We start from the raw sequence: 13,717 nt of genomic DNA, 5'->3' as shown, positions 1-13,717 counted from the left end.
TTTTTCCAGTTGGAAAATAATGTAAACTTTCTACAGGAAAACTATTACAGGAATAATTACATAAGTTAGTCACGTGCATCCCATGTGTGAGACTAAAATTTCAAGAGCCAGGAGCCTTTAACACCCAGCTTTCGCTGAGTTTCCTAAGCCTCTCTGAAAGAGCTCTGCCTTTCTGAAGGCCAGGGCTGTAACGTTATTTCTAAAGACTTCAGTGGGGTCAGGGTTGCACACTGGCTATTACCATAAAACAAACAGGCAGCTTCAACCCCGGGCCCGAGGAGCCACAGCGATGTGCCGCGCGTTATCTAAAAGGCTGGCCTAGATAACCAGAGCGGGCCTTTGTGGCCTTATGAAACAATCAGGCTTCACATGCCAACAATATTATCATTTGAAGAAAACAAAACTTTTGCAAAATCAGATCTTTTGGATTTATGCGCATACCTAAACGCTCTGCCAAATCCAGCTTTTTTGCATTATTATTTTAAAATCAGATTTTTATTGGCTGAAGCGCTTAGTAATTGTGGTTGTTTGTTTTACTGCAGAAGTATGTGACAGCTAGTGATTGGGAATGTGACTTGAAGAGTTCACAGGGCAATCAGAAGTATCCAAGCGTTTCTGAACTCTTTGCACAAGGGTATGGTGAGATAGCCCAGGGCTGCCCACAGAGATGGTCTGTCCCACCACTAGCTCTCCCTTGGTTTTCATTCCTTTGCCCCCCTGGATCTCACCACACAGCAGGCCCTGTTCCCAGGGAGCATGACAGGCCAAGAAGAGCTGTGGAACAAAGCAGAGCTGGGCTCCAATCCCTCACTGAAGGCAAAGGGCTCCTGTTGGCAGCACAGCCCTGGGCTGACTCTGCAGAACTGTGATGCTGGAGATGCTCATGTGGAAAAAAAGTGTATTAGGAATTGACCCAAGATGAGCTTTTAACTGTTGATGCTCACTGTCCAAGAACAATCTCCCCACCCCTTTGGAGGAAGGAGCTGACAGTGGATTTCTGAAATCATACCAGCTGCCTCCCCATTTCCCACCCTCACTCCCCAGACTCTTGGTACCTAATGGGACTTCAGCTCTGCCCAGTTCTTGCATTAGCCAAGGGCTTGGGCTACTGTAAACCCAGCTCCTTGCTGACAGCAACTGGAGCTTTCCGTCCTCCACTGCCTTGTTTTTGGTCACTGCTTTTTTTTTTTTTTAAATACTTGGTAGGATCAAGAGAAATGGTCTCACACAAATGCTATGATGAACACACATGTTATAAATTCAAAGGTAAAGTTTGCCACAGAACCATATCACATACAGTTAAAGTGCTTACAAATGCACAAGTCTCTAAGCTCCCCTCAATATATCCACGTATTCTAAAATCATGTGCCCAGGGACAATTTGGCAATGTACAAATCATGGTTGTGAGGTGCCTCTTAAAAAGTTTTATTCTCTTAAGTGAGGTTTTGATTAGTTTTCAGACCTTTGCCATTATTGCACAGTGAAAGCATTTTACAGAGAAACACATGGCCATACTTTAGGGGTTTTGAATTTGCATTACTCAGATTTAGAAAAAAATCTCTTGCTTTGGGCTTCCCTGTCAGTAAGTTTGGACTCTATCTCTGCTGAAGAACACAAAACCAAGTTCTGCTTTCTCTGTTAAAACGCATGGGATTTTTACTTGCACATCTGAAACACTGTTAAAGTAGGGGCCTGCTGATTGAATTGTGCAGGTAGGGACAAGACCTTTTGCATCACTCCAGATTATGTTTTGTTTGAATTCAAAGTTTTCTTGGCACATAGTGCTGTAGGTAACATGAATCTGAATTCTAGAGAGAGTATCAGTTATCTTATGAAATATTTCTAGCCATAATGTTGAGGGGAGTGAGGGAGACAGAGAAGGTGGAATTGAGTATAAAACTGGCCTTCAATCATGTAAATACTTATAAGTGAAAAAGACCTAAATATCATCCATGTAGCATGTAGTGTAGTTGGTCCAGACCCTCTAGGATAGCCTGCCCACTCTCAGCCTCATTTCCTGTGAGTGCTGCCCTGAGAGCTTGCAACATCCATAAGCAGCCCTAGCACAGCTTTCATACACTAAGTGCTGTTCCAAAGCAATAGGACTTGCTGCTTTGAACTTGAAGTCTACAATGATCTGGGTTCAGAAGAGCAGAGGGATAACTATAAATATGAACAGTAAGCAAGTATCCTACATGTGTATACACAAGAAATTTCCATTTCCATTGCACATCTTCAACATGGCCATTTATCAATTAATTCTCTGATTAGTTCTATCATATATTAGATCTTTAACTTAAGCAGAATAAAACAGGTCATGTAAATCTGTTTGTAGGTAAAAAAATCTGTTGTAGGTAAAGCATGTACGTCCTGAAGATTTAGTTCAAAACTTGAAAGTTAAAATAATCAGAGCACACAAAGCCCCAGCAAAAACCCCACTGGATCAAGTTGTACCTTCAGCTGCACCCAATTAATTCAAGTGTGCTTGTAGATTCTAGGTGGTCCAAGTGGCAACTTATGTTTACAGCAATAAGACAAACAGCTTTTAGACCAACTAATTATTAAAGTATATATTAAACACTACAAGTAACCACGGATTTGTAAGACCATGCTTGAAAAGTGTTAGTTTTTTGTTTTTAAATAAAACATTCAAAAAATGACCTAGATGACAGAGGTTAATTCTTCTATTTACAGGCAGTGTTTCCATCTAAGCATCAACACTCACTTTGGACTTGCTAAGTTACTATTGGGTGCTGACAATTGTACATACGTAAACATGGGCTGAACTGGAACAAACTTTTTAAACAGATTGTTTGATAGCCAAATTGCAGTAATACAGCCAAAAGAAAAATAAATCTGTGCAATAGGGCAGCGAGCATTGCTGGTTAGCTATAGTTCACTTTGTTTTGAAATAGCATTCAACAGTTGTGCATAACATACCTGATAAAAGAAAAAAAGGTAATTTGTTTATAATGCAGTTATTCAACAATGCACATAAAGAGCACTTGGGTTTTCCCGGCATGCCAAGCAGACATTTTTACTTAAACAGTAAAAGTTTAAGCACATGTTATGAAAATTAAATAAATTGCAATTTTCTCAAACACAGAAGCATAAAGCAAGTGTAAGGATGCTGGCTACACTGCAGGAAGGTAAGTGTTTCTGAGTACATTAAAGGAAGCATTATGACTGATAAGCTTTGATTTTACCTTTGAATTCATTATGGGACCAAGTATGGCTCATAGCAGCTTAAGTGTTCAGGAGAGAGGCAAGAAGGGAACTGCCAGAACTGAAGTGACTTATTTCTGTAAAGAGCATGCCTTCCCCTGGGACCTTGAGAAGAAGGAATAAGAAAAATACCAATGGCTTCATGTTCTCTACATTTATTACCGTAGGATAGATTATTTTCATCTTTTAGGGCTTGAGAAAAGAATGCTCTCCACATTCTCTACAGTTGAATGCTCAGATGTAGACCTCAACCGTAGGAAAGCTGGATCTGAAACTTTCTTACTGAAAATAATTTAGTTCCCTGGTATCAACATAACCTTATAAGGTAGGTTTCAGCTGATATTGGGGCTATCACACTACTGTTTATTATTAACTACCAAAGCTGATCACATTGTTGCTTGGATTCATTCCGATGGCCAAATTCAAGTAAATCAACTTCCTCCTTTAAAGTAACACGCATGAAGTATTTGCAATCAAACCAAAAATGATACTGGCTATTTGCTTACACTCTTTACTCATGAGGTCAAGGTGAGCCCTAGGTATAACAATATGCTTGTTTTCAAGGCAGCTTCATAACTAAATTCTTAGATGCTTAACTGCTTTAGCTATTGATAACAATATTTAAGAATAATTATGACAAGTAATTATATGTGCCACCAATGTACAACCTCCTGCTGAGTGTTAGCAGCCAAGAAGACAGCAGCAGAGAAGGGAGGGTGGCTTTGCACCATGCACATCAGGAGGTGGTCTGTAACCTGCCCTGTCACTGCAGCGGTCCCATGCCACCTGACAGCACGGGGCCATCACAATCTCAAACTGCAAATTCAGCTCATTTCTTCCTGAGTTTACATGGGATTGAATTACATCTGCATTAGGAAGGCATCCTCCTTTACCAAAAGCCATAGCTAGGAACAAATTTTTCCCCACTACAAAGTCTAGGATTAAAACCAGGTGCTGCTGCTAAGTTTCCACCTTCACAAGTCATGTTAAGATTAGTCACTAACTCACTATTTTTTGTGCTACCAAATGAGGTAAGAGTTACAAGAAAACACTAACACTTATTACTTGCCAATTAGTTTAACTGGTTAAGCTGTGCCTAGAAAGCATGGAAAATTGACATTAGTTAATACAACGCAGGTACACGTGATGACAGACAAGTTAAAGAAATTATACCTTTATAAAATGCGTTGACTTCAATTTCAGTTTTCATGGAGGTGACAAAAACAAGGAGCTCCATCTGTTAAAAATTCACTTACTCTCTGCAAGCAGCATCTCAAATTCCAGGAACTTGCAGAGGAAGTATTATTCTGCCACTGGATACTTAACAGAGTGATAAAATGCAGTGATTATTCTTTGTACAGTTCTTTGAAGTTGCATCTGAGTTTGAAAGACTTCAATGTTTGAAAACTAGCATCAAGAAAGCACACAGATTTTTCCTTAAAACAAAAAATCAAAGGAAGGGTTACTAACAGGGTGAGCATGAGCAACTGTGAATGTGAAAATGCTAAAAAAAAATCCAAGGCCAACATAATTCATGTTCCTAAGGCATACAAAAATACATGTGATCAATGTTTTAAGTTCTGTAAACAAGAAGTTAAAATGTATACTGTCTGAAAGTATGAAAATTCACATTCAGGTGACTTATAGAAAGTACCAAATAAAGTACCAGTCCTACACAAATAAATTCATTACTGGACTCCACATCTCCATCCTTCCAGTTCATCCCTGCTCTGAACTTCAAGACCTGCTGACAGTGCTTGCCTCTCCACGCTCTGCTCAGTACCCTGGTTCAGACAGCCAACACCCTTCCATAGAGCCTTGGGGTCTTTAAGTGCTGCACTTCAGCTGAAGCAAATGCTAGCACGCAGAGGTCATAGCAAAGCCCACTAGCGAATGTAAGGTAAGAAAGTAAGGTAAAGAGCATTAGAAGGGCTCTAAAGGAAACTGAACTGCAGGGAAATCTGCACAATAAACGCTCAGCAGAAAAAACATCCAAGAGCGAGAAAAGTTACTCTATGAAGCAACTGAGCCGGTATCAAAATAAGTGAAAAATTGCAGAAGGATCTTGAGATACCAAGCCATCAATAAAATGGCAAGTGAAACTGCATATGAAAGGAAAATAACTAAAATGCACTAGAATTCATCACTGCCTAATTACATGAAAATGACACTAGATTTTATGTAGATAGTTGTGTGGAATACGCAGCTTCATGCCCAACAGCACTCAGGAATGCAAGTGGAAGTGAAAGAATAGTAATGAACAGAAAAACAGCATTGCATTGCTTTGCTAATCTGCAGTGCAGCCACTCCCTGGTACTTTGCATAGTTATGATCACCTTGTCTAAGAAGACCACAGACTGCCAAAAAAACTATTTGTCTACAGCAAGGACTATTATTTGTTTGCCCTATTCTTATACCCCTTGTTTCATCATCTGCTGCTGGCTGCTGTCAAAGGCAAGCCATTAGTACAGAGGGACAACAAGCCTAAACCAGTAGAGCTGATCTGGATTCAGCCAGGTCTAAAGGATATGTCATAAGTTTTGACTATCCACACCACTTAAAATTATTTAAATGTCAAAAAAAGAGCAAGGGAATATATCTATTGTTTTTAATCTTTAGTAATTTGAATTTTACTACTTATTCAGGCCAACTTCCCTTAACTTCAAATATATCCTCACATTATAGAATATTTAAAGAGTCTGTGCCTTATTAAAAAGATTACCATACAGTATTTAAAAACACAAACATCCTTAGTGCATATGAATTCCTTCCTTTTTCTTTGATCCAGCCATTAATGGTTATATACTTTCTCTATAAAGTTGTCCAACTGCTGCATTTTAAAAATAAAAACTAGAACCATCTCTCACCTCCAAATAATAGTACAGAAAATACATAACTTAATGGCTTTGAAAAGATTGTAAGAAAAAAATGCAAAGGAGAGGCTTTGCAAATGCTATTGAGTTGATCTAAAGAGTCTACAGAAGTCAGGTTTGGTGGAGTTGTCGGGGGGAACTATCAAAACTCAAGTTTTGTTTTGTGCCTTTGCTCAGCAAGAGGAGCCCAAGTTCAGGCCTTTGACTGAGAGTTCCTAAGCATGAGCATTTCTTTCCCCCCCCCCCCCCCCATACAACAGGAAGATGCTTAAAACATCCATTCCCTTTGCTTACCAACAGCATGAAACTGAATAAATGTTTTACACGTTCTCCACGATGCACAAACCACCTCCTGGTTAAGAAACAGTACTGGAATGCCTCAAATACTAGTACTCCACTCACTAGTATTCCATTTTCAAGATGGAATTGACTTCAAGGACAGTGGGTGGCTAAACCCCTATAGGAAGAGGAATGGCTTTAACAAATATCAGGCACTACTGACCTTATCAACAGATAACTTACAAATACAGGACTTGTTCTATATACAAGCAAGAGCATGTTTTATTCCTCTATAACCACTGACTGTCAGCAGAATTATGTAGCCTCTTTGGCTGGCAAAAGTAGGGTATCTCCACATTCATCCTTTTTCACTCCTGGGCTCTTCTGTTTTAGTTATTGTCAGAATAATTGGCCTCTCCCAACATCGTCCAAACCATTTCATAAACAACTGCTAGCCAACTGACCTTTTTCATCCTGTCCTCAAGATCTATAAAAATGTGTAGTGCTACTGTACCTTATTGTTCTTAAAGCAATAAATGTGTGCCACTATAACAAGTAACCTGGACAACACATTTGCCTTTCAGACTTCTGTTTTCCACTTCCAATTTCTACGGACTTCCTCTTCTATAGGCCTATTCTTGCAGTGCACTTCACATCCTTGAAGCTTTGTATTTGAATCAACTGTACTGATACAGCTGAATTGCAGTGACATCACACTCCTGAAAGTGTTTAAGGGTAGATTTTTTTCTCCTGTGCTGAAATTTGCTTTAAAAAACAGGCTCAAGAAATGAATGCAAGAATTCATGGTTTTGTTCACATGTTGTCTTCAACTTCATTCTCTATTTATTTTTTACAGAATGTGTTTGCCAGCTGTTCTTTTGTTATTTTCATACCTCTCTATATCCAATTTTCTAGTTAAAAAATACTTACTATTTGGCCCAAATTCTGCTTCCTAATGTGCATGATCAGAAGTCATAAGCATATCCAAGAACTGGAATTGGCTCTAGCTATTCACCCACAGCTTGTCATATCCTTGTTTTTTTTGGACTACATCAGTTTCATTTTTCTTAAATGATCTGAGCCATTTTACCGAGGCAGCTTTTAACAGACATGTTTACAGCTAGCAACAACTTTCCTGAATTTAACATTACCCAGATTTGATGTTTTTAAATTTAGTGTGAAGCAGTCTTTTTGATAAAATATTTTTGGTAGCTGAACAGAATCCAGTTCTTCTCATGTATCGGTGCAATTTTTAAAATCACTTCAATTACGGAAGCCAAATTACATGAGTTATATGAGCTTTCTTGCAAATTTAATCTACAATAAAATACCTGTTTGCCAAGTGTAGGAGCATTTAGATAGTGTTGTTACATTCCCCTCCTTTTATAGTTCTGTAATATATTTCCAGGCACCTCTATCACCTCACTCTATGTAAACACATGGAAATCTTTTCGACAAGCATACCACAGTCAGACTGTCTGTATACAATATAAGCTTCAGCTGTTAATTTGGCATCTATATTTTGAACCTAATAAAGAAGTATTTTTAAATTTAACATGGAAGACCATATTTAAGATCTGCCTCCACTATTACTTTGTCCTTCATTTCAAACTGACAGCTATTCATTAGGAAAATGGATTGTCTGTTAATTTGTGTCTTACCATACTAGACTATTTTTACTAAACTAAGAGTTAGAGGGGAAGAAAGCCCTAAACAGTCTTGGATCAGATGATTTATTTGCGTAAGTAAAAATTTGGAGTAAGCATTGGCAAAACTTACCAGGTTGTAAAATGGCTCCTACTACTGACTCACATTTAACTATTGTGTAGACTGCGCTTCACTGGGCCAAGTTGTAGCTAGTTGCTGCTTCAGAGGAAAGTTGAACTCTCCTCTTAGCATCAGTGAGCTCAGGCCCTTGCATAAAATTGTACATAGGAGGCAGCTGTAAAGACTGCTTGCTTGCCACAAACATCTATCATTGTCTGAAGATTCAGATAATCACCCGTCACATTTCTAGATACTTTCTAACATGAAACGCATGCTATTGCGACTGTAGTGTTATATCAACAGATGCTTTAATAGACAGGACACAATATATACCACCCTGCCTAACTTCAATACCTGGCAACATACTTTGAGCCATTAGAAATACCTAGAAGAAACCTGGCAATTGACACATACATATTAGACATTATCTTGGAACAGAAAGGAACTAGAGAACTAGATGGATTTGACATGACTTGCTTTAGATTGTATGGGCAGTGGGTAGAGGAGAAGCAGTAGATACCATACCCTGATTTTAGTAAGGATTTTGAAAATGGTTGGAAAGCCATATCCAGAGAGTAGCTGTCACTCACTGTCAGGCACAAGGGTACAGCAAAGGAGAGTTCTGCAAGGGGCTACACTGGCTCTGGTACTGCTTGCTATTTTGGAAATTGGGACGGTCAAAGTTAATTTGAACTCTAAACAAACAAAAGCAAGCACACAGATATAAGTCAGTAAGTGAAGAGACTGGGTTTTCTTGGACAAGAGGAATGAACTGCACCAAACAGGACTGTACAAGTAGCGATCTACAGAAAAGAACCAGGGAGCTCCAGAAGCTTGCAATCATGAGTTACACAAGACAGTCCCTTTGTGCTATTGATCACAATGGTGCCACAGGGGAAGGACTATTTGTGGATACCGGACTATAACAATTTAGGTCAATTAGGAAGATCAAGGGAAAGCGCAAAAATAGTCAAGGCCTGGAAAGAACAATATATGAGGAAAGAATGAGTGAACTAGGGTTGTTTAATCTTAAAGAAGCTGAAGCAGACAATGAACAGCGATGAGAGAAAGGAATTCATTCTATCCCCACACCACATAGGGTTAGGGGCTAGCAGGCTCCAGCTGATGGAAATGACACCAAAGGACACACGGAAAAGACATCCAAAGGTAGAGTTCAGAAGGGCAGGAGTGAACAGCAAGGACTGAAGTGGCCTTCACTATAAGGCTTTGCAGCAAAGAAACAGGTGGAAAAGAGTGTAGGCACAGCTGAGCCCACCTTGGAAAAAAATGGGTGTACCTTTCAGATCAAACACACACCCCATAGAGCAGGTTGGTTTTTTAGTAATCCTCTTGTGTTTCTGCCACTGTTCTGAAAGTTATACCTAGCATAGATTAGCAACATTAATTTATATTCAGTGATATTCAAATCTTTCAAAGACTTTCATTACACTTTCATTTTGAAGACTTTCTTTACTGGTTGAACCCCACTTCCTCATATTTTGTACTTCACCTTACAGAGAACACTGTGCGACTGCTTGTTACTGGCCAGGAGACAGCAGCATGTTCAGTTATGGAGTACTGATCTGCAGGATTACAAACAGGGGCAAGCCACAAGAGATCCCCCTGCCTATTTGCGCTTACTTCTGTTTGGTCAAAGCATACAGAGCATTTCAGCTATTGCCTTGTGAGCTTCTTCAGAAGGAAAAGAACACGATCTCTGCATTTCAGGCTAAGGAAGTGGTTAGGAAATGATGAGAAACTACATGGCATGCATTATTTTAATGGTTCCCCCAGAAGAGTTAATTTCTTAGCAGAAGTTACCAAATTAGGCCATCAGTGAATTAAACAAAAGCTTAAGTTTAATGTACAATAAATAAGCATGCAATGAAAGATAAATGCTGCTACTTAAACATGATAAAGAATGTAGAATTTTTATAGTGATTTGTAAAAGGCTTAGCATTTGCAATAAGCAAGATAAATTTTGGAAAAAAAGATTTTTGATGAAAAATAGGCTTTGCTTGCATTATTTTTTGAAACGAACTTGCACTCCAAAGTATTTTAATATATTGACAGCATCCAGACTTCAGCCAAACTTTTAAAAGTTATTTTATAATGCCACAGCATCATCTGTTTTATGGCATGGGTGTCACTTGCATCCATTTTGCAGGGAAATTGCATCCCACATCACAGTAGGTCCAGAAACAGGACTCAAGAAGCTCATGACACCTCCCAAATTATTAATTTCTGGATTTCAGACAAGTTTTACACCACCATCACCACTCCTATAGTCAAAATGTTTCTTTGGAAGCTACCTTTCTTACACCCTTTGTATTTTTTCCTCAATTTTCCAGAGCAATTTTTCCCTATTTGTAATACATTCATGCAAACCTCAAATTCCTCTACAGATGAATTTGACTAAGACTGCCAGATTTTCTGTTACAAACTGTACCAAAAGCAAAAACTGTTAAGTAGAAGAATATCAGAGCTGGAAGGCATGACCTCTGGGACATACACCCACACTTGCACACACAAGGTCCCATCAGGACAAAAAGAAATTCACCAGCTGTTACAAAACTTGGATTTGAATACAACAAGCATACAAAGAACGATAAAAAGTAAGCAGAAAACATTATCTCATAGGCATCACAACTTGAATTTATAGATATTGCCACATCATACCTGTATCCCATTTTCAAACAGGATGCTAGCATTTGGGAGACAAAAATAAGGAACCCAAGTTTTCCAAGGAAGGCTTAAGGGACATTTTGAAGTATAAAAATGCATGTGCCTGGATGAAGCAGTTTTCAGAAGTGCCTAATAAAATTACTTAGGTAATTGATTTTAGAAAAGAAACTTCTCACCTGTGTTTTTTTTTTTTTTTTAAATGGATGTGATTCATTATATATATTTATATTCAAAGAAAACGCCATATTCCTTGCTCTTGCTATCCCATTCTGAACATGGTAACACAGGGACTGGTGAAGTCTTTAAAAGACTTCCTTTTCCCTACTACCTCTCTAGAAGCTGCGTAAGCAATTACCTTCTGCCCCAGTTACAGCCATACAGCCTTACGATTGCACAATGCAGCCCAGTTACTCAGGCTTTACATCAACGCCTCAAGACTCACTGTTGAGAAAAGAGTTTGAGATGAAATAAAAGAAGAAACGGGTAATAATTTTTCCCCCCTCATGTCTAGTTATGCAACATTGACTCAGAATCAAAACATTTGCTAAATAGGAAGCTTTTTGAATCATGACTTTTAGCTTAATTTACACTGAAGGTTTCAAATGAGATTTATTCCTCCAAGCATTAATCCAGAGATAAATTGTACACATGGGCATGGATGTTAAGTGGGAACATTCCTTCTCAGTCATCAAGCAAACAGCGTTGAGCTATTTTAAAAAAGTAGTAAATAACTTAGAGTAAGAATGACATCTTTTGGATTTTTGCTGTGTTTAAATTGGCAGCTTAAACCTTTATCTTATTCTCACTGAATTTCTACATAGCCACAGTTATGCAAAATTAACCTTCTAAATCTGAAGACTAGGTGCCTGATCTTCCTTCTGCAGAGATTAAACCAATATGCTCCCCTTGGCTTCAGAGATGACAATTCTGCATTTCTAAAGATTGTTTCTTTAACTAAATTGCATTACATTTCATTTCAGACCTTAGCTTGTTAGGGACTTTGTTTTTCAGTATGCAAAACTAACATGCATTTGGTTTGTTTCTAGAAAGTGGGCACAGAGACCCATTAGTGCACAAGTTTAACAGAGATTAGATGCAACACGATCACCTGCTCAACAACCATTTTCAAAGAGAAAATGGTTTGCCCCCATTTGTCCACAAAACAGGTAAGGACGCAATCATGAACGTGATTAAGTGTGGTACCAAGCGTGGATCATATGCTCAATATCAAGTAATTCTTTCTTTAATCAATTCTCTCACCTTCATTCACTTTAACACTGCAAGCCTGTCCTGTCTTGCTGCACTAAATGTTGTGAAAACTCATTACAAAGGACTATTTGTCCTCCAAATTCATAATACAACAGTAAGTATTAAATACACTTGTGATACCATCTCTAAGTTATTATATACCACGAAGCTTTTTCTTTATCTATGAGTTTAATAGAAGTTATTAAAAAAGGCTGAAAATTGCTTTTTCCTGAAATAGCTTGTTTATGCCAAATGTCATTCTATTTAGCTCAGACTCCACGAGGACACTTTGCCTCATTCTCCTTTGCATTTCTGAACACTTGTCCATATCTGCAGGTAAATATTTCAGTTACACAAAAAGATAGCAAAACCACGTTAAATTTCTACATTTCTTGTAGTGTTTGACCAGAATTTTAAAAGAATTAAGAGACTGTGCATTAAGAAAGTTTTCACTGAAAAAAGTACTTTAAGAAGTCGTTGGCTGCAATTCTTAGTGTCTTGAGACTTACTGATCATTTCCTTCCTACAGCAAAAGGGCTCTCAAAAAGAGTAGTTTTATTGTGGAACTATTTGCGTATACAACTACAGCATGCCAAAACTATGCGTTTGAGCACTGCCACAAGCCTTGATCAGGTTCTCACTGTATGGTTCAGAGATGAGAGTTAATCAGGAAACTTCTCCTTCTGCAGCAGTGTCTCCATTCTAAAATGCCACATTTCATCACGAAATAGAAGAGCACGCCACAGTCCTGTCCAAGAATACACTGTGCCAATGTTCTAACATTGCTGCAGGAATTGGTTGCTCTTCCTAAGCTTTTCAAGAAGGTTTGAACACCATCTAGCAATGGAGTTATGGCTTTCCAATTACACAAAATTTCACAATTGCTCTTGAAGTTCAAGCATGCTAGAAATACTTAGAATTGGCCCTACACTGATATAAATTGGTCTCAGCTTTGAGATGGGCTCCACATTACAGATCAGCCTGCAGAACCAGGATTTACTTAGTACTAAAAAAAAGTGTTCCCTTGCTTTCAAGACCTCAACAGGTAACAGACATTGGGAACCATGTCAGAGGCTACCCACACCTGCAGCACTCAAGGCAAGAACATCTCAGACACCCTGAGCACCCAACGAAACGCTGCTAGGGCACCCCATCCCACCTGCGGTGTTATTGCTGGCCATCCAGGTTTCTCCCTACTTCTCTCCCTTGTCCCTTGCCCAGAAATGCCACCTGAACACAATGCAAGCATTGGCAGGGACTCCCCCAGGCTGTGCAGATGCCCAGCAGCCAAGGCAGTCCTTGAGCCATAAAGCAGGCTCTGCCCACCTCTAACTACGTTTCCCTCAGCCATGCCCTGAAAACTGTCCCTGCTTTATGTATGATGCAGTGGAAGAGCTCACAGCACCCCCAGGAAGAGTGACTGGTGATCCCATTCTGACCCCCCCTCCCCCCCAGCCCCAAGATCCCATCTCAAAGGTATTACAAGAGAAAAACTTGATCTCACTGGGGCCCACAGCACTCATTAATGCTACCCTGAGGAGGGACAGCTGGGGCCACAGCAGTTTTTGTGTGAAGTTGAAGTGCACCCCTAGAGGAAAAAACAAGACTGCTCTGTAGTCTGCATGGCCATGCTACATTAA

The sequence above is a fragment of the Anser brachyrhynchus genome, assembly GCF_964034855.1.
Source record: "Anser brachyrhynchus genome assembly, chromosome: 9".
Lineage (NCBI taxonomy): Eukaryota > Metazoa > Chordata > Aves > Anseriformes > Anatidae > Anser > Anser brachyrhynchus.
The sequence above is the reverse complement of the archived record's forward strand: the minus strand, read 5'-3'. Positions refer to the sequence as shown.